Below are 26627 nucleotides of genomic sequence, written 5' to 3' on the forward strand. Positions count from 1 at the left end.
TAAAGAAGAAAAATGAGGATATTGTTGCTTTGAACAAACAACTGAGGTTGACTCCTTCTAAACATCCACAAACCAAGGTGGCCTTAGAGAGCCAAACCCAGCAGGAGGAAATAATGGATCTCATTCTTCAGCTAAATGATCAAATGAACGAAATGGAGAATGAATTGGACAATTTGATACGGCTGAAACAGGCCAGCCTTGAGACAACCACTTCCACTGTTATTCCTATAGTTGCTAGAAAAGTTCCTTGAACTTTGGCAACTTCATTGGCCCCCACAACTCCACTATCTACAACACTTCGAGCTGCAACAACAACTACATCAGCAACATGTTTAACAACAACACCAACTCATCTAAGTGATGAAGCCAGTAAACTGGTCAAAGCCATGAAGGACATGTCCATTCAGACCAATGAAATAAATAAACTCAAAGAACATATAACAAGTCTAGAGGATGAGAAGAAACTGGCTCAGATTATGCATAAAAATGAAGTAAAGAAGTCAATCAAGTTGACTAAGAGAATAAAAAACTTGGAAAAAGAATTAACATTGAAGGAGCCACATGCCCAAGCAATAGAATAGCTATGGGCCAATATCATTGACTCTGTCAATGATATTTGGCCATCTATACAAGTTATCTTTGAACAAAATGATTTAGTCAAAGAGGCTATAGAAGCAATTCAAAGAGTTATGGCCGAACTTGGAGATATGCCAAAAGAAGCCCCAAGAATAATCCAATTCCTTAACTCAAAGAATAAATATGAATTGTAGGATCTGGACATAGCTAACACAGTTGGCACTATACTAGACGTGAAGAAGGTACAAACCAAGAGGAACTTAATGATGAGCTTGAGGAAAAATGCCAAACCATGGAGCTGACTATAGGTAGGTTCATGGTTGAATTTAATGCTTTGAGGCAGAAAGGTCTGCCAAATCCCTTCGTAATAAATGACAGATTAATTGCACATGAAGACTATAACAGGAAAATCAGAGAAGTGGCAAGAGATCGAGCCAATAATTCCTCTATGAAATGGATGCCTATAGGAAAAATTTTGTACCATAGTTTTGAGAACCTATTTTACCTCCAACATGAGGTAAAACACCTTTTTGTAAACAAGCCCACCTTTGAAAAATACACAGAAGCAGATGAAGTCTACAGAAGAATGATAAATATTAAATTACCAGATACAAAGACTTGGAAAAAAGTAAATGATCTACTGTAAAGGTGCAAGGTAAATAGTAAATACAGAACAGTGAAAGAAAAACAAAAAATCAGCTAGATTAAAGAGTATCAGATGAAGGATTATCAGTCAAAGGGAAAAGTAAAAAGAACAGTCAGTGTGGAAGACAAACTGCAAAGGTGAAAAGGCAACAAAAAATGTCACAACAGAGCCTAATATACAAGTTCAGCTTGCAGCAGTTACATATCTGTCTCTATCTTCTTGCATGAAGATATTTATTTTTCCTATAATAGTTCCCAAAGCAGTTTGGGATATTTTGTAATAAGTTTTTGTATAAATACTTCATAATTTGAAGTATAGAGGGTGGATTTCTTGATATTTTTATAGTTGTATTGATCTTAAACCTAAGGGTTCACTGTACCCTTTTTTCAAGTCAGTAGACTGGACTGAGTGATAAAGATATTGCATTACAGGATTCATGTGTTGGGACACTTCAGTGAAGTATTTTCTGTTTGTCAAATTTTTATCTTCTTAATTTTTTCACATACTTGCATGTTATCTAAATTCAGTGAAGTAACTGGAATATTATTACATAATTTGTTTAAGTACACTCTATGTTGAACAGTTAATCATTTTAATATTTTCTTCTGATATCCAGAGTAGGGAATCCTTCGTCGCTCCCTAGTTTCGATTGACCTCTACCATTTCCCTCATAATCCGGTTTGAGGAAACCTTAATTGCTCCTTGACCCCGATTAAAAACCACTTCACCATCCAGCCTAAAAGATTGGAATTCACTTAGCCACATTGCCCTGTAAACATTATCTTTAGAACTTGATTCAGTCCTGTTTTCTTGACACTTGACCCCATAGCCTAATGGTAAAGGAAATCGCTCTATCTATCTAAGTCAGTAATTCCACCACCAAATCAAAATCAAAACCCCATCAAAGCTTCGATAACTAGCCTAAAATCCATCAACTAAACAAAGTTAAATCATAAAGAGAGAACCATCTCTAAGCATTGGAAAGGCTAGATCCTGATCTCAAAAGTAGGTTTGTGGTTACCTCTAATATTTCTTTGACAGAAGATAACAAATATAGGGAAATTTTAGAGTGATAACACTAGGCTCAATGCTTCTAATTACAAAAAATTTATAAATACCACATTTTAGCATCGCAGAAGATTACTAAAGAGACTAGAACCCAACTGCAAAAGTGTTATGGCTCGTCCATCACCAAGCTAACCAGCCCCCATTTCAAATTGATGGCCTCCATAGCACTGTGCATAAGGTAGAACAAACACACATTCCCAAGGTCCAGAAAGGGCCATGGCCACATCCCCATTGGCAGCAGGCCTAGAATTCACCCTGTCATCTAACACAACTCGAATCTCCTCCATGAGAATTGAGCTAAAATACTTCTAACGAGATCGCCAACTTGCTAACTCCCCATACTAATCCGGGAATTGAACGCTCTTCCTCTGCCAAGATCAATGTTTAATGCCTCAAACTCATGCCTTCACAACAAATCTTCATGGCGCACCACTGGCCCAATCCATTCTGTGTCAACTCCATGAGAAACTGATCACTACAGAAGATCTGAGGGGTTGCATAAAGTGAAGAAAACTGCAATAGATTCTTTAGAATGTTGCCTAGCCAGAAGCAGAAGTAGTCTTTGTTGAACCAGAAGAAATGCTTAAAGGTAGGTTCATCTCAAGCTTATGCCTTGAGGTGTCCCTTGAAAACTTTCGTCCAGTGTTTTGAATTGGTCTGGAAATCATCGTAGAGCTAATTTTGGCTATCACTGTATCATTAGGTGGGGGAGATAGAGGGGACTGATTCTCCCACTTCCCGAGGGAGGGGCAAGAGATGCTTTTTATGTACCCATGCTTGAGACACTCCCTACTAATCCTATAGCTAAAAGCATGTCTGTACCTGCATATGCTTTATTCTTGAAATTTATACAAATAGTCTCATTACAAGAGGGTGAATTTCAATTTTTCCATCCTTGTTCTCTTCGCCCTCCTCCTTCTTCTGCTCCCTCCTAATATACTTCTCGTGATCGGAAAGGGAAACATTGAAGTCGAAGGCTTCACTCCTCTCTGTAAATTCAAGGTCGATGAGGCATGTTTGCCTCTGCCATCACCAACCGTAAGCGCAGGTCAAGTCTCAACTTTTGTAAATATGGCACCAACATCTAGTATTGCCTTGAGATATCCATTTATCCAGTCATTCCCAGCCATTTTTCTTTAAATTAAACCACTCTTCACATGATACAGGCAATATAATTACCGAAGAAAGGAAGCTCGATTATTGAAATCATCCAGAAATTATAACACTATGTGTCCGCAGCGACAGGACTCTAACAAACCCCGGCATTTAAAGCCCACTAAAAAGATGAAGTAAAATGAAATAGGACATATATTAAAATCACAGAATTCCTACGGAAGAGAAACCTAGACCTGCAATATCTTCCAACTCAATTGCAACAGTGGGATTTCAAGTATCGGATCAACGAAAAAAGCCACCTCTCTCCATGGCACGCCATGCCTTCTAGATTTTTCAACAAGCCCTCATCAATGTGATAGGCATCGATCTCCAATCTTTCATTTATCACTTCCTCTTTACAATTCTAATTGTCACTTCAATTGCAACACCTGAGGATATATCAACAAACCTTATTACTTTGAGCGCATGTCTTTTATGGAAAAGTGATCGATTCTCACAACAGATATCCAATGGACAAAAAAAATATTAAAACAATACAAACATATTATCTTATTTTTCCAGCACAGGACGGGCCAAGCCGAGGAGGAGCCAATCCCTCAGGGCTTTGATATCATGATTAGAAATGAATAGCGCAAACTATCTTCACCTTCATTAATCAATTATCATATTACATATATATAGGAGTATTGTGCCAAGATAGGAAAACTGTGTTGGACATACAATCTGTTGGTTGAGAGAATATCTCAACCACACACAAATCTAGGAACATAGTTGGGAACAAACTCCTCTAGTTAGAAAGACACAACTTAGACAAGTAGGAATTACATATTCCAACATGTAGAAGGTCATAAATTGATTTTGTAATAGGCTTAATAAATAAAAAACTATAGTGCTTAATACGAAATAACAATTCCAATGTAATAAACTTAATATTTTGACCCTCACAACATCATATTCACATATAATATAACCCTCAACTCCATTCTGAATAAGTAAATTCCAATACTAATATCAAACGAAACTACATGGAATCCACGAGCTATAATTTTATTAAGCTTTAAGTCCAACATTACAAAATTTGACCAGGGATATGTCTAAACTGAAGGGTCAACAATACCATGGATTTTGAACTATAAATATGGCTTACAACACATACAATGGCAGCGGCTTGGTGAAAACATAGTGGGAGATAGTGTTGCAGGTGCGTCCTTCACCAAGAGTATTGGAAAGATTGTACATGGGTAGTCCTTACTTCGATCTCTATGACACAGGTCTGCAATCTGCATTTCTTGGTCTTCCCCTGTGCTGAGGGAGCCAACCCAATAGAGTGACACGAGAAGTAGGGGCCTGTGGTTTGATTTGTGTCAGTCATGCAATGAGTTTGCATCAACAAGGAGGTTGATATGCATGCTCTGAGGAGTTTGTTGATTGGCCAATAGGTGCTCGACCTTGTTTCTATTTATATCTCCTTCTGGTTCTTAGGGAATACTGTGAATGCTCCTTAAATCCTCACTCTGGAGATATGCTCATACAAATATCAATCCCTCGACACTACAATGTATTTAGATAGAATGCAAAGGTCTTTCTTTTTAGTCAACTTGATCAAATATTTTGGCTACAAACTATTAATGGATTTTCAGATAAAATTTCAAGCCCATACTCTGAATTCCGCATAAAAAATATCCATGAAACCCCTTCCAAATTCATAATTAAAATAAAAACTTGACCAACTAGGGTAATCGGAGGGACCACAAAAGTTGGATTGTCAACTAGGCTGAGATAAAATCCCACCAAATATAGGTTGAGGATCTCACCTGAAAATCCTCACTCGAAAACTCGTCTGAGCTTTCAACTATCGATAGAGAGATAACCAAATTCCATGCCTTCCTCTTGATCCTCTTCCTTTTATAGCTAGGTTTCTCAGAAGAAACTATGAGAAATTACCTGGCGCAAAAAAAAAATCATCGACTAATACCGCTTATTTATTTATTTATTACTACTATTATTAATAATATTATTTGGTCCAATCAGTCAATCGGTTGTGGATATTATAGATTTCTTGTACTCGAATTCCACGTGTGTAAAATAAAACCTACAATTCAATGTTATAAAAGAAAGCAAAGAAAACCCAATGATAAATTGTAAAACATAGGTCTACGAATTGACCTTGTCACTACACTTTTGGTTAAATGGAACACATGCTATATAGGATACAATTGTAGAAGATGAATAGGGATGAGTTTAAAAAATGGAAGCCTTGACAACAAACAGTTTACTCGTGAGATGGTTAGGGCTGTAATAATCATTCGATGGCAGACAATAACTTAATTGTCTAACACCGATGACATAGGAAGGTACAAAGTGGCATGGGAGGGGAGTTCTTCCCAGAGGAACGCCTTACGACGTAAATAAGTACACAAATGTATATTATAATTAATTAATATATATATATATATATATATATATATATATAAGTTTTTAATTAAATATAATGACTAAGGGTGGGAGGATGGGGAGGCATGCTATATGGCCTTGAAGAATTTAAAGATTCATGGTATTCACGGGGCTTACGATGCATAAGAAACAACTAAGTTGAAGCTTATTCCCTCTACCATGGGATTGATTTGGCCAACTACAACTGTTTCTGCTAACCCTCTTGTAGAAGTCAATATGAATTTTAATTCATTTAAAAATTGTGGAATTGTAAACGGAGTGGCTAGGCTATGAGGAGTGGACAGAGATTCAGAGATATAAGCTGGAGTAACTAAAAACAATATACTCAAGGTGCTTCATTTAATATGCCACGAGTTCTCAAACTCAGTCTAATGGTTTTCACAACATGTACGGAGGTGGAATATGGATTCCTTGAGTGAAGGAAAAACCCCATACTATGTCTATCCTCATGGAGAATGTTGGTGTGGTTAAGATGTAATATGCAAATGAGGAGTTGGAAGCAAAAGAGATTGATGGGAATAAAGAAAGGGGGATGTCAACTAAACTGGGAATATAGATATGGAATGTGTGAAGAGTATGCTAGGATATGCATATGGGAGTTGTGAGAGCATCCTCAGAAGTAGAATGCAAGGAAGAATCATAGGTGGAAGGGTGAACTTCACTCATAAGGAGTATGGTGGGATAGAAATACATGATTTGTGAAGTCAACTCGTAAAAGGAAGTTGTCGTGGGGGCAGTGACAAACATTCAAGCATATGAGTGAATCAACTCATTTGTAGATGTGTACTTTGTAAATGCACTCAAATGTCAACTAGGTATTAGTACATTTATGGACCTGTGTAATATGAGAAGTCATGCCAATTGGGAAAATGTTGACGGCTTAGATAAGGTTCAAGGCAAATTTTTTAATACATTCAAAGGATATGGAAGGGCCACAATGCTCTAAATTAATTTATGAGAGTCAAATATCTTAGCTCATGGAAGTATTGAGAGATCTGAGAAAAATGGCTTGGCACAAGTCTAGAAAATCCCAAATGGTGTTCCACGTATAGATATATCTATGAGATGTCAAAATCTGGGGCTCTTGCGAATTTGTCAAAATGCAAAATGCATGTACACCTTAATATCCTCTAAATCTGGATATCAAAGGAAATTGATGAATTGTGCTAAAGGGGTCAAGCCCAGTGGGTTCTACGACCTAGGCTAAAGTGGTAAATGCCACGAATTTATGGTAAGACTATGTGGATTCCATGGGTGGATTACAAGGGAAATAGATAAAATGGTGTGGCAAGACTAATGAAATGACACACTGTGATTGTGACACACGACATGAAGGAATGGCCTTTTCTAATGGTGAGGTGACCAATTTTTGGATGACACATAGCACTATCAAAGGACGCCTCATGGTAGGGTGATGAAGGGTTTAACCATTGGCCACACAGGTGCCACATGGCCCTACCTAATTGGTTAGACTTTGAAGGAGCACACCTCTTAACCTATAGGTCACATTGAGACAAAACTTATATTAGCAAAAAACTCCTGATGAGTTGGAAGTATTCAAAGCTAATTCCATTAACTTTGGGAAAGAAGAAATTTTGTAACCTTATTTTTATATTGAGACTATGAGGTTGCGTTAGTTAAAAAAAACTTCCATCAACCTCGAAAATTCCATGGGGGTAGTAGGGAGTAATACATGGCCAAAGAAAAAATGGAAAATTATCTCATTGTTTTTTTTTCTCGTTAAAACTATTCTATTATTTACATTATCAGAGAACAATTACATCATTACATAACAAAAAGAACCAGCTGCTTGGAGGTAATGGAAGCACGGAACAGTAGAGACCGCAGTCTCAGTGGACTAACCCGACCAAAAAACCAACCCACGCAAGGGCGCCAGTGGAACAACAAACTAATCCTGCGCAGGGGAGCCAAAAACTTTCCCAGCCACAGAGAAAAAATTCCAGAACCCAAACATAGACAATATCTCATCAGCATTGACACAGAGACAAAAACACCACAGTTTTGACACAAGAGCATATCCGAAAACAACAAGAGTGACTGAATTCCCTCACTAACGGGCCGTAGAGACCTGATAAGAAGTCGTGTCTAGTCTTTAGGATCCTCCTCCACTACCCTGCACCACCCGAATTCCACCATGTCATGAGCCTCCTCCGTAGCTATCGGAACGGGCTCCATCTTGACATCCTCGTTCTGGCTGATCCCGAGTGACCAGCAAGAGGGCTTTCCCAAATATTCACAGTATCTCTAAAGGGAGTCTCCATGGCTCTCGCGGAGCCATCAGTTGGCATCGTCCCCCAATTGTCTCTGGAATCGCTTTCATCATGGGTCTCCTCAATGAAGAGCACCGAAACATGGGCATTGATCCGGGACGGTTCAAAGAACTGTTGAAATTGAAAATTGCAGAGCCAAAGGCAGGCGAGGAAGAGGACTCAGGAGCACTGGCATCTAGGAATTGACTGGACCGAAGGGGGTTTGCACCATGAGTGCGATGGCAATGGTAATGGCAGCAATGGGAAGAGTGTTTTTGAAGGGGGGGCACGAGGACCCACCTCAGGAGGTGCCTCGACAGCTGAGCATTCACTGTCGAGGCCGAACCATGACTGCAGGGCCAAACAGAGTCTCTATGCCTGAGGCCTGGATAGAGCTCAAAGCTAAATTGAATTCCAGAACACTCACGGGAAGACCATATGCAGGCAGGGGAGTAGCCCAAACAGAAAGGCAAACGCTTGGAGTGGCCAGCAGCGCCAGAGGCTGCATAAACAAACGGAATAGTCCCTGAATTTGCACTGTGAATCCCATCCCACAGCCATATATAACACATCTGCCTATGCCTCGAGGCCCTCCCGCCATTACTGTGGCATTCATGGGAGCCGAGGAGCCGAACCCTGCTTTGCGTGCGGAGGTGAACGGAGCATTTATGCTCCTCTACTGAGTGCCTTTAATTCCAAGCCCGCGCAGTTGAGAGTGTCCCTTCCCCCATGTGTGACCAGTTCCTCTACGCATGGCTGGCAGGTGGCTGTCGGTGATCGCCTGTCCCATCTCTTCAATCACCCGCATCCAGGGGTAAATTATCTCATTGTTTCGAGAGACTCTCTCATTCTTATTTAGTATTCGGTAAAGGCGTCCTCTTCAAGAGACAAAAAATTATAGTCTTATGAAAAGAGTTAAGAAAGTAGCTAAGGGATTCTCTTAAATAGTATATTTCCATGTTCCTTGTAATCTCAATCATAATGAAGGGTGCAAATTAAAATTGGGACCTTTTAAAATCAATGACGCCTTCCATTTCTTAGCGACAAATAGATTGACATTGCATATTGCATTATCAATCAATTATAATATGAGATGTAATTTTTTCTAGTGAATTAGTTTAGTAAGTTATATACCTACAAAACTCCATTTTTATTATTGAGTGAAAAAATATATAAAATAACTCACAAAACATTTTTAAATATTTAACTATGTACTACCTAATAAATTTGCTTTCATCCACCAACATATTTATATATATATATATATATATATATATATATATATATATGAAAATTGTATTAAAAATAATTTTAAACCATTGAAAATATATATATTATATTTTCAATCATGTTTAAAATCAATCTTATTTTTAACATAATTTTACAAATTTTACACTCACTAACTTACTGTATAGATAATTTTCAAACATTAATATTTTCATCAAATGTTTAATTTGACATGAAAATTTATGTATTTTAAATAAATTTATTAAATATACTGATAATTAAATTTTTTGATAAAACCCTAAAAATAAATATATCAGAAACATCTTTGAAATAAAAGCCTTCTAGAACTTCAAGAAAATAAGCATACTCAACACATCTCTCACGTCTCTCAAAGAGATTTAAATATAAATAGGAAAAATTTGCATATATTAACTTTTATATTACAAATTTTCATACTAGCTCATCAATCCTATAACTCTTGTGAGGTAAAGAATAATTATTAAATTCATCTGGATAAGCTATGGTAACTTTATCGTAGTTTGAAACCATTTCTTACTTTCATCAAAATTAAAATTGAAACCCTAATTTAAATGAAGCTATGGCTCTCTCATCAAAATTCAATGATGGCTCTCATATATCAGACTCTCGCTGAAAATTTATTCAAGGATTTTGCACTTACCGATTTCCAAGGAGACGATGCATGCTGATTATAAGCTCCTCTTCTTCGGGCGAAATTTTTCCACGCTTGATGCCTGGACGAAGATAATTCACCCAGCGCAATCTACAGCTCTTCCCAGAGCGCTCCAAACCTGCAATTAACTTGCTGTCTTTAATTAAAGTGACCTTATCCCGGGTACATATGCATTCAACCGGCCACTTTGTATACCAACCAATCATGTATATGTGACTACCGTAGATTCACTTTTAACCTGAAATATATAATCATAGAACACTCTCACGCTAAAGCTATTTGGGGAAATCTCACATTTTCTGAATGTGTAGAACACGTCGCTTCTGTAATCACTATAATTCATTGAATTTAACATTGGCTGTATTCAACGTGAATATTATGTATGGTACGACAAACCTGGATTGTTAAAGTCTCTTCTAATGAAATAATTCTCATTCTGCCACAAAATCACGAAGTAGAAAATCAATTGGACAAGCATTTCATCACCTGCTCGCTTCGGAAGAGATGGCCATTGACCTTCACCATGGGTGTTGATATAGTCCGTTAAAGCAGAATCCTCCTCGATTGTCCAGGCCTTGCGGCGAAGGTATTTTCTACTAGAGTCGGGAGCCCGTCCCATATCAGCTCAGCTTCCTATACAAATGTCCACGACTGAGCCCAATTATTTTCTCTTGCAGCCTCCTATAAAAAATCCATGTATTCTTATAGATTATTGTATATATAGTTGGTCTACGTGTTGTTTGGTGAGGGCATTTGTGTTTTGACAAAGATATTACTATTCCCGCTTCAGACGGCACCGTGGGATTCCGCGAATCTGGGTTCGAAAGTGACTTCCTCTCTCATTGAAACCAAGAAGAAAAGCAATTCCTGGTTAGGTGCGCTATCAGATTTTCTGATATTAAAACCAACATGAATCGAACACGCAACCTTCATATCTCTTCTGAGACGCTCTACCATTGGGCCACGCTCTTTCTCAATATCGAACGTGATTGTTGCGGTATTGAGTATAGTTATCAAGTTTGAGTTTCTTTCCCAATATCTAAACATAATTGTTGGTTATATAGCATAGTTACTAAGTTTGAGTTCAAATTCGAATTCAATTAGGTACAAAAAAAAATTTGATTACTTAAAAATTTGCAGTGAACATCACACATCACTTTTATGAGCATCACATGATGAAATGAGTGTTAAGGGGATTACTCAAAAATCATGAGAAGTTAGTCAATTAGCCCTCTGAGCATCACGTGATGAAATGAGTGCTAAGTGCACTATTCAAAAATCATGAGAAATTTCAATTGTGACTACTCATCGAAATGGTCATACATGAATGACTTACTTAACGCAATTGAATCCCAAAAAATGATACCTAATATAATGCACTGCGAAACTCCCAATACTTAATTCAAAAGAGTGAAGGGAACTCTACTTGAATGGTTCATGAGGCACAATACTTGCCAAGGTTTTGCAAATAGGGTGGCAAGTTAGGTGTATTTGATTGTGGGGAAAACTCCACAGTTAAGCGCGGTTGAGCCAGAGGTGATTTGGTATGGTTGACCTCCCAAGAAGTCCTGGTTACAGGTGCAAGCTCTGAAAGTGATGATTCACGCTATGTGATTTATTTCACTAGTTCCAATCCCACTTCAGCCCTCTGAGCATCATCCGATGCAATGAGTGATAAGCGAACTATTCAAAAATCAATGAGTGCTAAGTGGACTATTCAAAAATGCACACCAGATGCAATGATTAGGACTACCTCTCATGGAAATGGTCATACATGAACGAATACTTCTAATGGAAATGGTGATACATGAATGACTTAACGCAGTTGAATCCCAAAAAATGATATCTAATATACCTCTTATTCCAATATTTTAAATCATTTAAATGTACAATTATAATAATGAAAACAATAAAACTTTTTAAATTGTTTGAACTATAAATATTTCAAATAAAATTATATATTGGATCAATTAGCTTAGTTTTATATTTGGAATAACAAGTAAAATAGTAAGTTTTAAGAATTTTTGTATTGATTCATTCACCCTCTTGCACCATAAACTATGATACTTAATATACAGTGAATTTCCAAGAAATTATATATTACAATGAATCAAATAAATTCCAGATTATTAAATATTTTATGTTCATAATAAAATGGTATATTAAGTGTTTGCAAACATTCTTTAAAAATATACACTTATATTACCAATTGCTAATCATTTATTTTTCAAACCAAACTCACCTCTAATTTATATAATAGAGTAACATCTATTATTTTGTATAATAAAAAATGTTAATCTGTGTAATTTAATACTTAATACTTACTCAAAATAATACAAAATGTTAATAGGTATAGTTTAATACTTAGTCAAAATCCTAATCAAGAAAGTCCATCTTAAAAAAATTCCATTTACTAATATAATTCATTCAATATTTCTACTTTTAAAATATATTCATTTAAATTTGATAAATCTACAATTTACAAATTTATAGATTACATATATCATATATATTTTTTTCTTTACTCTATAAACATAATTATGGCAGAAATTATAGATTTTGACATATTTCATTAAAAACTTGCTAAGAAATTTTCCGTAAATTTCTTATTTCACAAACTGACATGCAACACTATTATTTGGTAACCATAATCTTATGCCATTTCCTAAATTGGAAAGGGTTTTGAACCGTAAATTGGAAGCTAGAATCTCGAATAGAAATATGCAATAGTCTTAATATATTAATCAATGAACCTAATATATAGTGCACTGTACCGAACCCAAATTGTCGTATTAATTCACAAATCGAATTGAACCTGCGAAGTTTTTCGAATTTTTTTCGGCAATAGAGCCGAATTTGGTAACTATGATATACTATGATATGGGGTTTAATGGTAACTTTTACTTGGTAAGATCAACAAGACCAAGTTTCACTAGGTAAGTGATAAAAAATTGATAGTGCCAACTATATTCACATACTGGAGCCCCTCGAGTAATTTACCACACCAGTTCCTCACAGCACTAGTCCACCTCTCGGTACACTGCATACTGCAAATCTTGCTCGGGTGGAAAGAAAAGGGGTGAATTCCCTCCTAGAAACGCCGGTTGGCCATTCCTTGATCTTATAGTAGTTGACAAAAGTAACCTTACCCCTATAGAGAATGATCCCCTTCAGAAAAAATTAAAGGAATCCAACTCCTTCCTTTCGCTGTTCAGCCCCATTAATCCCATTGGACTTCAAACAATGACTCAACACAAGTCGACTCTAAGAAGGCACAACCTCTAGTGCTCTATTGTAGTGCTTTACTGTTGCACTTGGCCTCTCCACACTCTTTCGTCAAGAATTACTGTGTAAATAAAATTCAAATAGATCACTCTAGGAAACGACGTTCACACCTCCCTTTGCAGCAATTGTTGGAGGTCACCACCAATACACAACACAACACTAACAACTCAAATAATCTAATAGCACAAGTCTGCAGGCATAATGCTCTATGCGAATTTACCAGAAATATGTGAGGCCAATGACTGCTCGACCACCCAGAAATTTGACACTGAATGCTCCACGACTCCACTCCTTTCGCCAATTTGGTTCAACTCCACTATATTGTAATGCATAATTTAACCCAACAATCAATATGCATAGAATATGTCTACGCCTTCTCCACACAAGCGACAAACTACTACCTCACAAGCTCTCACCGAAGCTCCCCAAATACAAACACAAATAGTGTTCAAAACAATCACAACACACAGGATAATATTTGTTGCTCAATCACCATACGGAGTCTTCGATCCACTCCAGCAACAGATCCGACCAGCACACGAGCGATCCACTTAGCCTGCGATCTGCAGTCCATCGGCTCTGCTACCACGATCAACTGATCTGTAGTCTCTTGCGCTCAATGTGGATGCATCTACCAAGAGCTTCAACACACTGTCTCTTGACATCTATTTTCCAGAGCCTCCACACAACTATGAACAGAGCCTAGTACATGTACAGCTCCATGAGAGGGTAGACGCCGCACTCACGGCACTCTCACCAACAATTTCAAGCACCTCAATCATGATTTTACTTTGGGTGCATCAATTGTTTATTTATGGTTGCATCGACCCTGTTGGTCATGTGGGTTTCTCTACCCAGCACTACGCAACACGCCCCTGGAGCAACACAACTCTTTGACTCCAGCTTTTGTTGACTCTAACTTTCATTTTTGGCCTCCACACCGATCCACAACAATCACAGCCAGCTCTCACCAAGAACATCAGCAATGTCGGACCACTCTTCCACTCAGCCTTCACACCGACATGCAACTCATTACCTTCATGCATGTAGCACGCAATCTCCACAACTTTTCACTTAATAGAACACAAAACCTTCTGCCCGAACTGGACTCCACTTCCACTAGGTCTCCACATGTTAGGGTCCCACCCTAACCCCCTCATTTATGTAATGGGATCACGTCATAGTCAAGAGTCAATAAAGCCCATATTAATAATTGTAAGTGGTTTATCTGCAATTAATGGCGGAATCACAGTTAGTTGCAAATGGGTCGTAGTATTAGATAGATGGTATTAATAAAACCCATGGTATTGTCCCGTGGTATTGCATGTATGAGTCATATATAAAGGATAGAGACTCCGTGCGAGGAGCATCGGGTCTTATTTTGTAATCGAGCTCTGCTCTATTGGAGGTTGCCCCCTCGAAGAGGCAAGTGAACATTACTCTCTGAATAATAAAATCATTGTTATTCTGTGTTCTGGGTATCTTTTCTTCGCATATTCAATATTTGGGTATCATTTTGCAGGTTAAGAGCATAACAAGTGGTATCAGAGCACTTTCCAAGGCTGGTGGGATCTCCGTTTCTTCGCAAAATTTTTTTCTTTGGCTAGAGACATGTTCCAGCATCTTTAAACCATGGGATCTGTCGTTGAGCGCATAAACCTGCGGATTTGGGGAGGCATGCACACAGGAAATACAAGAGGTGGTCACGTCTGTTGGACTCCCTTGTAACCCCTGTGGGTACCCCTTCGAGTAGTAGCGCATTAGACAGAACCGCACACGAACTGTCTTCCATGTACCCTCTGGGTATATCGGAAGCCCCCTAGGCTCCCTTGAAACCTCGCCATAGATAAACCATCGGTCGTCTCGAGGCTACAGTACACCGAGAACAACACTCAGAGAGATTACTCACTCGTACAATAGGGTAATCGGGTTGTACGGCTAAGGGTACGGTCGATCCTCCTTAGTTATAGCCCTGAAACATTGGGCCAAGTACTACTGCCAGACCCTTATGTATATTGCGATCTGTAGCACTTGACACTCGTCAAGACCATAGTTCCCTTTTCTATCGGGGGATCACACATCATCTCTTCTAGATCCGCTTGTGCAAAGGGGTGCAGCAACAGCAGACATCAGTCCCGCAGTCTCGAGTTCACAGATCATCCATTCTGATCTTCTAGATCCATCAGATTCGCAGAACCAGTCTGCTCCTCTACCCAAAGCTATCAGATCCGCCATTCAGATCTCTCAGGTCCACCAAATCGGAGTCGTTGTGAAGGGTTCCTATACCGGGGTATAATTTTCGCAGGACTTTTGGCCGCATTGACATTTTGAGGATTTGGCCATTGCAGTATTGATGAGTAAAACTCCGTTAGGAGTTTTCGGGGCGCTTATTGATGATCTAGCCCATCAGAATCAAGACGACGAGCTGAGCACGGTGTTACCATTCACTTCTTAGTGAATTTATTTTTTTTAAGGCGGTCCCAATTTTCAAAAAATCCGGTTGGTGTATGGTACAGACTAGAGCTCAAGCGATGGCCAATGAAAGGATGGAAAAACTTGAAGAATCATTGCAAAACCTCCACATTCAGCTTACCGGACTATATAGCATGGTCGAGAAAATAGGCCAGAAGGGCAAGGAGCAAGCCCACGAGGAGGCGTATAATGGCAATGAACACAATGAGGGTGAGTCTAGCCACTCTCCTCACATCTGGCACACCCACCCACAACCCAGTCAGTGACCTCCCAAGTTGGATATGCATAAATTTGACGGTTCTCACCCATCGGCATGGATAGCACAAATGGAGCAGTATTTCAAACTGAATCGCATCTTCAATGATGAGACTCAGGTTATGTTGGGGAGCATGTACTTGGAAAATGAAAGGTGGCAATGGTGGGAATGTCATCAACGTTGCACTGGACCTTTTAAGAATTGGACCAAATTCACCAAAGGTCTTCAAGACCGCTTTGACCAAGAATCATCTTTTTTGGGTCATCTTACTAAGCTCCCACAGAGTGGTATAGTGGATGAATATATTATAGCTTTTGAAGCCTTAGCCTTCCGCACTTGGGGTCTCTCAGATGTGTTCTACATGGAATGTTTTATCAGCGGTCTTAAAGAAGCTATCAAAGCCCAAGTCCTACTGCACCACCCTTCCACATGGATGGAGGCTTGCAAGGTAGCTCGTAACGTGGAACGTGCATTAGCAGCCCAATACAATCGCCCAAATTTCTTCACTAAAGGTCGCCCCCCACAGGCTCACAACACGACTCAAACACTTAAGGTCCAAAAGGTGTCACCTACGGAAATGGCCGAAAGAAGAAAGCAAGGCCTATGTTACTACTGTGATGAAAAATACTCCCTAGGTCATAAATGCAAGGAACCCAAATTTTTTCAAATTGATGCCACTGACTACAGCTAAACAGAGGAAGATCCACCACTGGAGGAACATGAGCCGCTAGAAGAAGACAACCAAAAGGACAATGTCTCTAACGAACCAGTTATTTCGTTGCATGCTTTGGCAGGGATTTTTTCCCCTCAAACTCTCAAAATCAGAGGTTTTATTAAAACATCACTGGGTAGTAGTCTTGATTGATAGTGGAAGTACACATAATTTCATCCATCAAAAAGTCGCAGAAGCAGTGAATTGTTTTGTACGAGTAGTTTCTAACTTCCAAGTTCAAATTGCGGATGGAGGTACAATGAAATGCGAAGGCCGCTATGAAAATGTCAAACTTCAAATGGGGGATTATCAGTTGAAAACTCAAATGTTTGCGATACACATGGGTGGCTGTGACATTGTCCTCGGTGCTGAATGGCTCCGCACTCTTGGGCCAATCACAATGGATTTCCAAGAGTTATATATGAGTTTTAAGCAGAACAACTACACACATACCCTCCGTTGACTCCAGGCGGGAGCCCCCTCTATCATCAGCTCGCATAGGATGGAAAAATTGTTTAAAAAGGGCAATCATGGAGTTGTAGCTCAATTTAATGCCATCCAGTCAGTCGAAGCCAAGCCTCTGCCAATTCATCCTGAGATGCAACAGATTTTAAATAACCATCTGCCGGTCTTTGACAAGCCTCATGAGCTTCCACCCTCGCGAGGGGAACATGATCATAGCATCACCTTGGTTCCAGGGGCCCAACCCCCAAATGTGCGCCCATACAGATATCCGTTCACCCAAAAGAATGAAATAGAAAAAATCATCAAGGAACTTTTGGAAGCAGGTGTCATTCGTCCCAACATTATTCCTTATTCATCCCCAATGGTCATGGTGCTCAAGAAAGATGGGAAGTGGCGGATGTGTCCCGACTTCAGGGCCCTCAATAAGTTGACAGTCAAAGATAAATTTCCCATCCCGGTGGTTGATGATTTGCTGGATGAACTCAATGGGTTTCAATTCTTCAATAAGTTGGATCCTCGCTCAAGCTACCACCAAATTCGCATGAAGGAAGTCGACATCCCCAAGACTGCTTTCTGAACTCATGAAGGCCATTATGAATTCCTGGTCATGCCATTTGGTCTTTGTAATGCCCCCTCTACTTTTCAGAGCCTTATGAACCACATTCTCAAACCATACCTCAGGCTTGTCCTTATCTTCTTCGATGACATCCTCATCTATAGTTGCACTTGGGCCACACATCTTCATCATGTAGATCTACTCTTGCAACTACTCCACAAGCATAAATTATTTGTCAAGATGTCCAAGTGTTCATTTGGCATGGCAGAAGTAGAGTATTTGGGCCACATTGTGGGGCGTGAAGGTGTCAAGGTGGACCCCAGAAAGATCTAGGCAATGTAGGAATGGCCTCAACCTAAGGAAGCCCCTCACCCAACTCCTAAAGAAAAATTCATTCTTCTGGAATGAGGAAGCACAATAGGCCTTTAAAGCTCTAAAAAATGCCATGTGTTCCACTCCATTCTTAGCATTACCTAACTTCACCAAATCTTTTGTCATTGAATGTGATGCTTCGAGTACAAGTATTGGGGCGGTCTTAATGCAGGAAGGGCGACCGTTGGCCTTCACAAGCAACCAACTCAGTGGGAGGAATCTTGGCCAATCTACCTACGAGAAGGAAATGATGGCCATCTTACATGCAGTCGAGACCTGGCAACCTTACTTATTGGGGCGACGTTTCCAAATCCACACAAATCATCACAGTCTTAAATATTTTTTGGAGCAACGCCTATCCTCCCCACAACAAAATAAATGGCTAGTCAAAATGTTGGGATATGATTATGAGATCATTTACAAGAAAGGGAAAGACAATAGTGTAGAAGATGCATTATCTCGCCAATTTGAGGAGGAAAGTACTTTGCTAGCAATTTCCCTCCCCATTCCAGAATGGATTGAAGAGGGTCGCAGGGAATGGTTTTCACACCCCGGGCTCTCCCAACTCATTTATCAATTGCAGGTAGACCCAAATTCCACCAAGGGCTACTCGTGGCAGGATGATATTCTTCGCTAGAAGGACAGAGTCATAATATCACCAACATCTACCCTCAAAAGTCGCATTTTGGCAGAATTGCACTCATCTCCCATTGCAGGACATTCGGGCTTTCAGAGGACATATGCTCGCACCAGAAGATCATTTTTTTGGACAGGCATGAAAAAGGACATCCTTACTTTCATAGCAGAATGTGATGTCTGTCAACGCCACAAAGGGGAAACCATCAACACACCAGGCACATTACAACCATTGCCCATTCCGACATCAATTTGGATGGAGGTTTCTATGGATTTCATTACAGGTCTTCCAAATTCAGGGAACAAGTCAGTCATCATGGTGGTTGTGGACCGACTGTCCAAGTATGCTCATTTCTGCGCCCTACCCCACCCGTTTACACCAACTTTGGTTTCTCAATCTTTTATGGATCATATCTTCAAATTGCATGGCACGCCCACTTCTATTGTGTCCGACCGTGACCCGATCTTCACCAATAATTTTTGGCAGGAACTCTTCAGAATACAAGGCACTCAACTAAAACTCAGTGCTTCCTATCATCCGCAAACAGATGGTCAACCCGAAGCCATCAACAAATGTCTAGAAACCTACCTTAGGTGTTTCACTTCAGAAAAGCAACACCTTTGGGTACAATGGCTACCTCTGGCTCAATGGTGGTATAACACCAACTATCATGCCACCACCAAAATGACTCCCTATGAAGCAGTATATGGTCAACTCCTGCCTTCACCTACTTCGTATCTCAAGGGATGCTCAAAAGTACAAGCAGTGGATCAACTCCTACAACACCATGCAACCATGCTCGCCCATGTTTGAGAGAATCTTCATCAAGCTCAAAACCGCATGAAGCAACAGGTAGACCACCATTGCTCAGAGCGCCAATTTCAAGAAGGGGATTAGGTCTTTTTACGGCTCCAACCATATACGCAAACAACACTCAAAGACAAGGGGTGTCAGAAACTCTCTCCCAAATTCTACGGACCATATCAAGTACTTCAGCGCATTGGAGAAGTGGCCTACAAGTTGGCCTTGCCACCTATTGCAAAAATCCATCAAGTTTTCAATGTCTCATGCCTCAAGAAAGTGATTGGGAACAATTGCAGAATTTAGACCAGTCTACCTGCATTGGACGAAGAAGGGTCCATCTGGCTTCAACCCGAATAGGTCCTAGACACACGAGATAAGCAACTGCGTGGCCGCATGATTAAGGAAGTCCTCGTCAAATGGAAAGACACCTCTCCGAAAGATGCAACTTGGGAACCAGCCACTATTCTTCATCAGTTTCTGCAGCTTCAGCCTTGAGGACAAGGCTAGTCTTAAGGGGGAGGGCATTTTAGGGTCCCACCCTAACCCCCTTATTTATGTAATGGGATCACGTCATAGTCAAGAGCCAATAAAGCCCATATTAATAATTTTAAGTGGTTAATCCACAATTAATGACGGAACCACAATTAGTTGCAAATGGGTCGTAGTATTAGATAGATGGTATTAATAAAACACACGGTATTGGCCCATGGTATTTCATGTCTGAGTCATATATAAAGGATAGAGACTTCCTGCGAGGAGCATCGGGTCTTATTTTGTAATCGAGCTCTACTCTATTGGAGGTTGCCCCCTCGAAGAGGCAAGTGAACATTACTCTTTGAATAATAAAATCATTGCTATTTTTTGTTCTGGGTATCTTTTCTTTGCATATTCTGTATTTGGGTATCATTTTGCAGGTTAAGAGCATAACACCACACCACTCCGTCGGCCCAATCACAAAGCTTCATGCATGTACACCAGTACCACCGGCTGCCCTCTAATCCACACCACAATAGATCCAATGAAAATCTATTTCCATTAATAGCAACAGATAAACCTCTATGGATTTATGCAACCGATCAATCCTCCAAGCCACAGGTTCACACAACAACTCCCACAAATGATGCCACGTTACTGGTCAATGGACAATTGATGTTTAGCTGGCACAGACAATGCACAAAAAGGCACAAAAAATGTTTTCGCTACGTAGCAGGCTTAGTCAGATCCACAAGTCAGCACATCATTGGTAATTTTTCTTTCACTGACCGCACTCCTTGTAGTGCTAACACAATTCACTCCTATCAATGAGCCTCAACAACTACACTTCTATTTGTATTCACGCAACAACAAGAAAGGATGGAAAGCAAACAAAGGAAAAAAAAAAAACAATCATCAAACTTTTTATCTCCCGTCATCCTAAGATGGACCAAGCTTCCTCAGCCCAGGATGGGCTAAGCTGACAAGGGGATAGGGCCCTCAGGGCTCTAATCACAATCTGCATTATCACCATCAAAGGCCTTCGAACTAGGTAAATGACTATCACGATCGTCGAGCTCTTCTCTGACGCAACACTACCACACTTCTCTTGGTCTCACCATGATGGATCCTAAAACACTTTCAGGATTTCCCCGAGATTCAAGAATCGCATAGCCAGGATTTTTGAATCCCACATTGTAGCTCCATGCCAAACTTAATCCACATTCCCAAGTTGTTTGGTGGTCAAAAGTAAGTTCAACTGATGATAGACAAGTATTACCTCAAGCACATTACACAATACTAATTTTATTTCCCTCAGCCCAAGACAAGTGAAGCTTCCTTAGCCCAGGACGAGCCAAGCTTCCTCATCATAGGACGGGCCAAGCTTCCCCATCACAATCTATTTTTTATATTTGATTAATGAAAAATAAATTTCCTCATGGAAAATTAACATGGTATCAGGGCCCTGAGGCCCTCGCCCCTTGTGTTCCTGCCCATCGTGGGATGAGGAAGCTTGGCCCATCCTTGACTGAGGTAAATAAAATTAGCATAGTGTAATGTGTTTTTGGTAATACTCGTCCATCATCTATTGAACTTACTTTTGACCACCGAACAACTTGGGCGTGTGGATTAAGTTTGGCATGGAGCTACAATGCGGGACTCAGAAATCCTGGTTGTGCGATTCTTGAATCTCGGGGAAATCTTGAAACTGTTTTAGGATCGATCATGGCGAGACCATGAGAATCGTGGTAGTGTTGCGTCAAAGAAGTGCCTGATGATCGTGACAATCATTTTACCTAGTTCGAAGGCATCTGATGGTGACAACGCAGATTGTGATCATTGTGAGAACGCATATCATGACAGATCGACAGTGAGGCTTTGATTGATCTCACAACCCGACGTTGTTGTGCCTGTGTGGTGACATTTGGTTTATGGTGTTGTGCAAAATTGTTTGGAGAAGTAGTGTTGGACGGTTGAAATCAAATGGGCGGTGCAACCAATTCAGACGACGATATTGTAAACAACAAGCAGTGGAGGACGCATCAAGGGTTGTGGTGTAGCTGCAAGGACTGTGTGAGATGCCTTGTGTATTAAATTTGTGCATGCATCCTGGAAGAGAATGGACTATGGCAGCGAAGGAGCAAGGGCCGAACGGTGGCGTACAGGAGGTCGTTAAGTGAGTGCTGATCCGTGCTATGTGCTAGTGAGGTCACTGTGGCAGTGGTTTCGGATGTGATGTTGGTGAGTGATCTGCCTTCCGTGAGCTATCCTAAAGCCAATGGTGAAGTGCAGCGTAAGAGTGGTGATCCAACATGGATTGACAGTGTGTAGCAATTGAGGTTGTATCCGCTCATGGAGATAATTGGAGTGGCACGACGTTGATCAGAGGAGGCATGACGTGGCTGCAACATCAACATTCGATCCATTGGTGGGTCTGTGGATGATCAGAGGGCGATCAAGCAATGGTGAGTCTACCCATCGTGGAGGAGCAGCACATCTGTGAGTCTATGTGGAGATCTGTGAGTGATGAGATCCCATCGTACTGGAATCCTGGTGGTGGTGCCTTCATGTGGGAGGCTGAGTCTTGGTGGTTGCACAAAACCTGGGGAGGCATGACTCTAAGGAGGCAGGGCATTGACTAGAGGAGAGTGGCAGATCTAGGTCACTCAGTGGCCCTATGAACGTTGATTTCCAGTACGGGAGTCAAGGCATCCTCTTATGTTTTTTTAGCAGTTTGGTGGATATGTGCAGCGATTAGTGAGGCGCAATGGCATCATTCTTTTTTTGCCAGCATTAAGGATTGGTATGGTGAGGACAATCAATTCTGAAGCACATTGCCCCCACGTTGAATTGTTGTATCTCTGCGAAATCACTATCAAACTGGGATGAGGCATAGGAGATCGAGGAATTGAACGAGGAAGAGGCGACATAGTCCTCTAGCTAAGGTTGGGTACATGATTTTTTTTATTGATCCCTTGTCTTATTGTGGACTGTTATGGAAAAGTACTAGAGATCAATGTTCTCTACTTCATACTAGTGCATATGTTGTTCGTGCCGTGAAATTGGGTTGTCTAAGGCGATCAATTCCTTGAGGGAAAATGGAATTTCAGCATGGATAATTCTGGCAATACCTGGTACTATAATAGAATTCTTTAGAGTTGTCATAACACAAAATAAGCTTGTGTTTATGCACAAGATTTTCTTGTCTATTCTCAATCCACGCCAAAAATTTTATTGTTCTAGTTGAGTAATTTAAATGAGGAAATGAGAACATGAGAAACCATGGCTTCTTTCAGATTGCAAGATTGCCTTTGGTTGCAGATTTCTGAAATAAGAAAGGGGGCATTGGTGCGTGGAAACCATACAACTACAAGATTGTTCGGTGCAAAACCATTGATGCCAACAATTAGCTGGATTTTACAATTTAAAAGGCATTGTTGTGTGTATTGGTATGTCATGGCATGATATGGTATTTCATTTTTGTGTGTGTTAATGTCATAGTATTTTGGGTTGTCATTGAAGTGATAATGGTTTGACCAACTATTGTCACAATTATGAGTGTGTGTTGGAACTGGTCATTCCAACAATACACAAATTTACAGGAATTATTGATTACCAGATATGATGAAGACATGATATTGAAAAGCAGCATCAGAGATTGGAGAAAACATGATACTGAAAATGGAAGCATTAGAGATTGGAGGATGATGGACAATCGAGTTTGTGTGAATTAGTGTGAGTTTTTGGAACACACTCATAGTGTAGTATGAGTCACATATTGTAATTATAACAAATATACTTGTCATATACTCTTTTTTAATGGTTAGGTTGTGGCCTTGAAATGTTTTATGTACTTGTTGTAAGACGCAGAGAGGCATTCATACCCTTTGTTATGTGTTCCCTCTGTAAGAGAGTTTTAACACCCTCGAAGGGTGTGTCATGCTGGATGGATACACTTGCATGGGCCATATTGGTTTTAGACTCCATGAGGTGCAATTATATAGCTAAGGGGAGTTCATCGAAAGGTTGGGTGAACCATGTATGTGAAGGACTTACTAGTAGACTAGTAGTTGCAGTTGTTGGGAACCCATGGATTCCATTATATGGTTATTCTTTTATATGGACATCGACAATTGCATGAGCAAGGCACAAGGTGTAATTATGAGACTTGACCAGATGTTGATCTTGCAAATTAATATCGAGACAATTAGTCATTAACGGGGAGTGTTGGAAAACGTAATTGCACTTGTCTCAGTTGTGACTTTCTATGTAAAGAGTCTGTTCCTATTCTATAAGAGTGGTTTCCCTAGTTTGGTGTGTGGTTGAGATATTCTCTCAACCAACAAATTGTATGTCCAAGATAGTTTTCTTATCTTGAGACAATACTCTTGTAAATATATGATATGATATCTGATTAGTGTATGTGAATATAGCTGGCACTATCGGTTTTTTATTAGTAAGTTTAGCAGAGCAACTTTGGTTATTTGCCACTATGAAAGTGATGCCTAGTAAAACATCAAGGCATCTACCGAGTATCAAATTTTTCTTTCTGTTTTTTTTTCTCCAAAAGTTTTAATAATATAGGGCAAATGCATTTAGCATCGTCAAAATCTTAAACACCTAAAATCTTGAAATGGTTACCTTAAACACCTAAAATCTTGATATGTAACCAATATAATTGAGATTTCTAAATAATCTCTCCAAACTTTAACTAAATCATATCTAAATTTCTATTATTTTCTAGGTAAATTTGAAACCTCTTTAGACTAGGCTAAAAATTAGGCGTAAAAGACAGTGGTCAATCTCATAAAATATATATATATATATATATAATTTGTTTAGGTGAGAATTAGTTTTTCTCATATATAGAAAAGCTTATTAAAATAAAGTAGAATAATTTTCTTTGAATAAAAATAATAAATCAATTTGCATTTCAGTAATAATAATTATCTTACTTAATAATTAAAAATTATATATATATATATAAACTAGGTGTTTTGAAGGCCTCCCACCACCATTGGAGGAGTTGTGCAATTTTCTTTGGATGCAAATATTTTAATACGCACAAATGGAATCCAAGGTAAGGTTGGCATGGCTTCCTTATAATTAATTATTTTGCATCAACCGTCCTCTGGTGACAGCAATGACGGACTCGTTATGGTTTCCTTATCATTAATTCTTTTGGGTCAACCGTCAGCTGGTTACATCGATGACATCAATGACGGATTCGTTATGGTTTCCGAATCATTAATTCTTTTGCATCAACCGTCCGCTGGTGACATCGATGACGGATTCGTTATGGTTTCCGAATCATTGCTTCCATTGCATCAACTGTCCGCTGGTCACATCGATGATGGATTCCTTATCGAAGTGTCTAAACTCAGTTGACAAATTCGGAAATGAAGTGTGTTTGAAGCAATGGCAATAATAAAATAGTAGGTCATCGAATCTCCAGCGGACGGAGAACATAACGAAAAATAACAAAAGTGCACAAAATCGAAATAGAGAGAATAACGGTGCACAAAATCCAAAATGTCATTGTTTAGAGCAGATTAAAATAAACAAGGACACGATTTTATTTTTATATTCCTTCGTTACCAAATTTAATATAATTTAATTAACACAATTGTTTCATTATCAAATTTAAAATATTACAACGAGTGTACGAAATGCATAATACAATTTATAAGCAAAGACTCTGATATTATAAGCAAAGACTGTGAGATGGATCAGAGTAAAATAAGGCGTACATAATTCAAACACGCATTTTCATATGGTAACAAAAAACTACTCATAATATTGAAACAACAAAACAACAGCTAAAATTGCATACAACTACTCTGACCGTGCGTATGGACTCTACGTCTGGCTTCTATGTCTCATTTACATTTATACAAAATTGAGTTGGTTATTTCCCCTTCAATTCGAAAGGGTTATGGTGGTGATGCTCATGAAGAGTTGAAAGGTTATGGCAGTGGTGGTCTTTTGAACCTGAGCAGGTCATGGCAGTGGCGGCGAGGCCACGTTGGGTGAGGCGGTGTTTGGTGAGTTGACAAGCGAGTATTATTTTCAGCACTCCCCTTTAATTACGAATGGAAACTTAACTATGACTTAACATAATTTAAACATGCATGTTGGCCTATGTCTCATATAGGTTTACAATTACTCAAAAACTTTGACATTAGCTCTTTAGCTAGATTTGTTTTTCCTTTTCTTCTAGATTATGTATTCTCTGAATTGTTTCATCTATTCTTTTTTTTTTGTAGGTTCCAAATTTTAGTTTCTTCATTTGATGTTGCAACCCTTCTATTGCGATATCTTTGTTTATCATAAATACAGAGAAAGTCATTTCAGGTTGTTCATGGATGTCCTCTACGTCTTCAAAAATGTGCTTGTATGTGGATTGTTGTCACATGACATATTCTATAGTTTGTTCTTTATCATCATTCTTTTGATTATCAATTTGTTGCAACATAATGTCATAATAGAATTTTATCTCTTCAGAACTCCAATACACGAAAATTTCAGTGACATTTTAGTTTTCAA

At 39.3% G+C, this 26627-nt stretch overlaps 2 pseudogenes; both read right to left on the reverse strand.

Moving 5' to 3' along the window:
• The window catches only part of LOC149138595 (transcription factor MYB1 pseudogene), a 76562-nt pseudogene extending 65895 nt beyond the window's left edge, over positions 1-10667 (reverse strand).
• Positions 2830-3339, reverse strand: LOC149138596 (uncharacterized protein At1g03900 pseudogene; annotated as a pseudogene).
• Positions 10668-26627: the final 15960 nt, after the last annotated feature.

The sequence above is a fragment of the Pinus tabuliformis genome, chromosome X (genome assembly GCF_031772625.1).
Source record: "Pinus tabuliformis cultivar Carrire ecotype Pingquan chromosome X, CPIR1, whole genome shotgun sequence".
Classification (NCBI taxonomy): Eukaryota; Viridiplantae; Streptophyta; class Pinopsida; order Pinales; family Pinaceae; genus Pinus; species Pinus tabuliformis.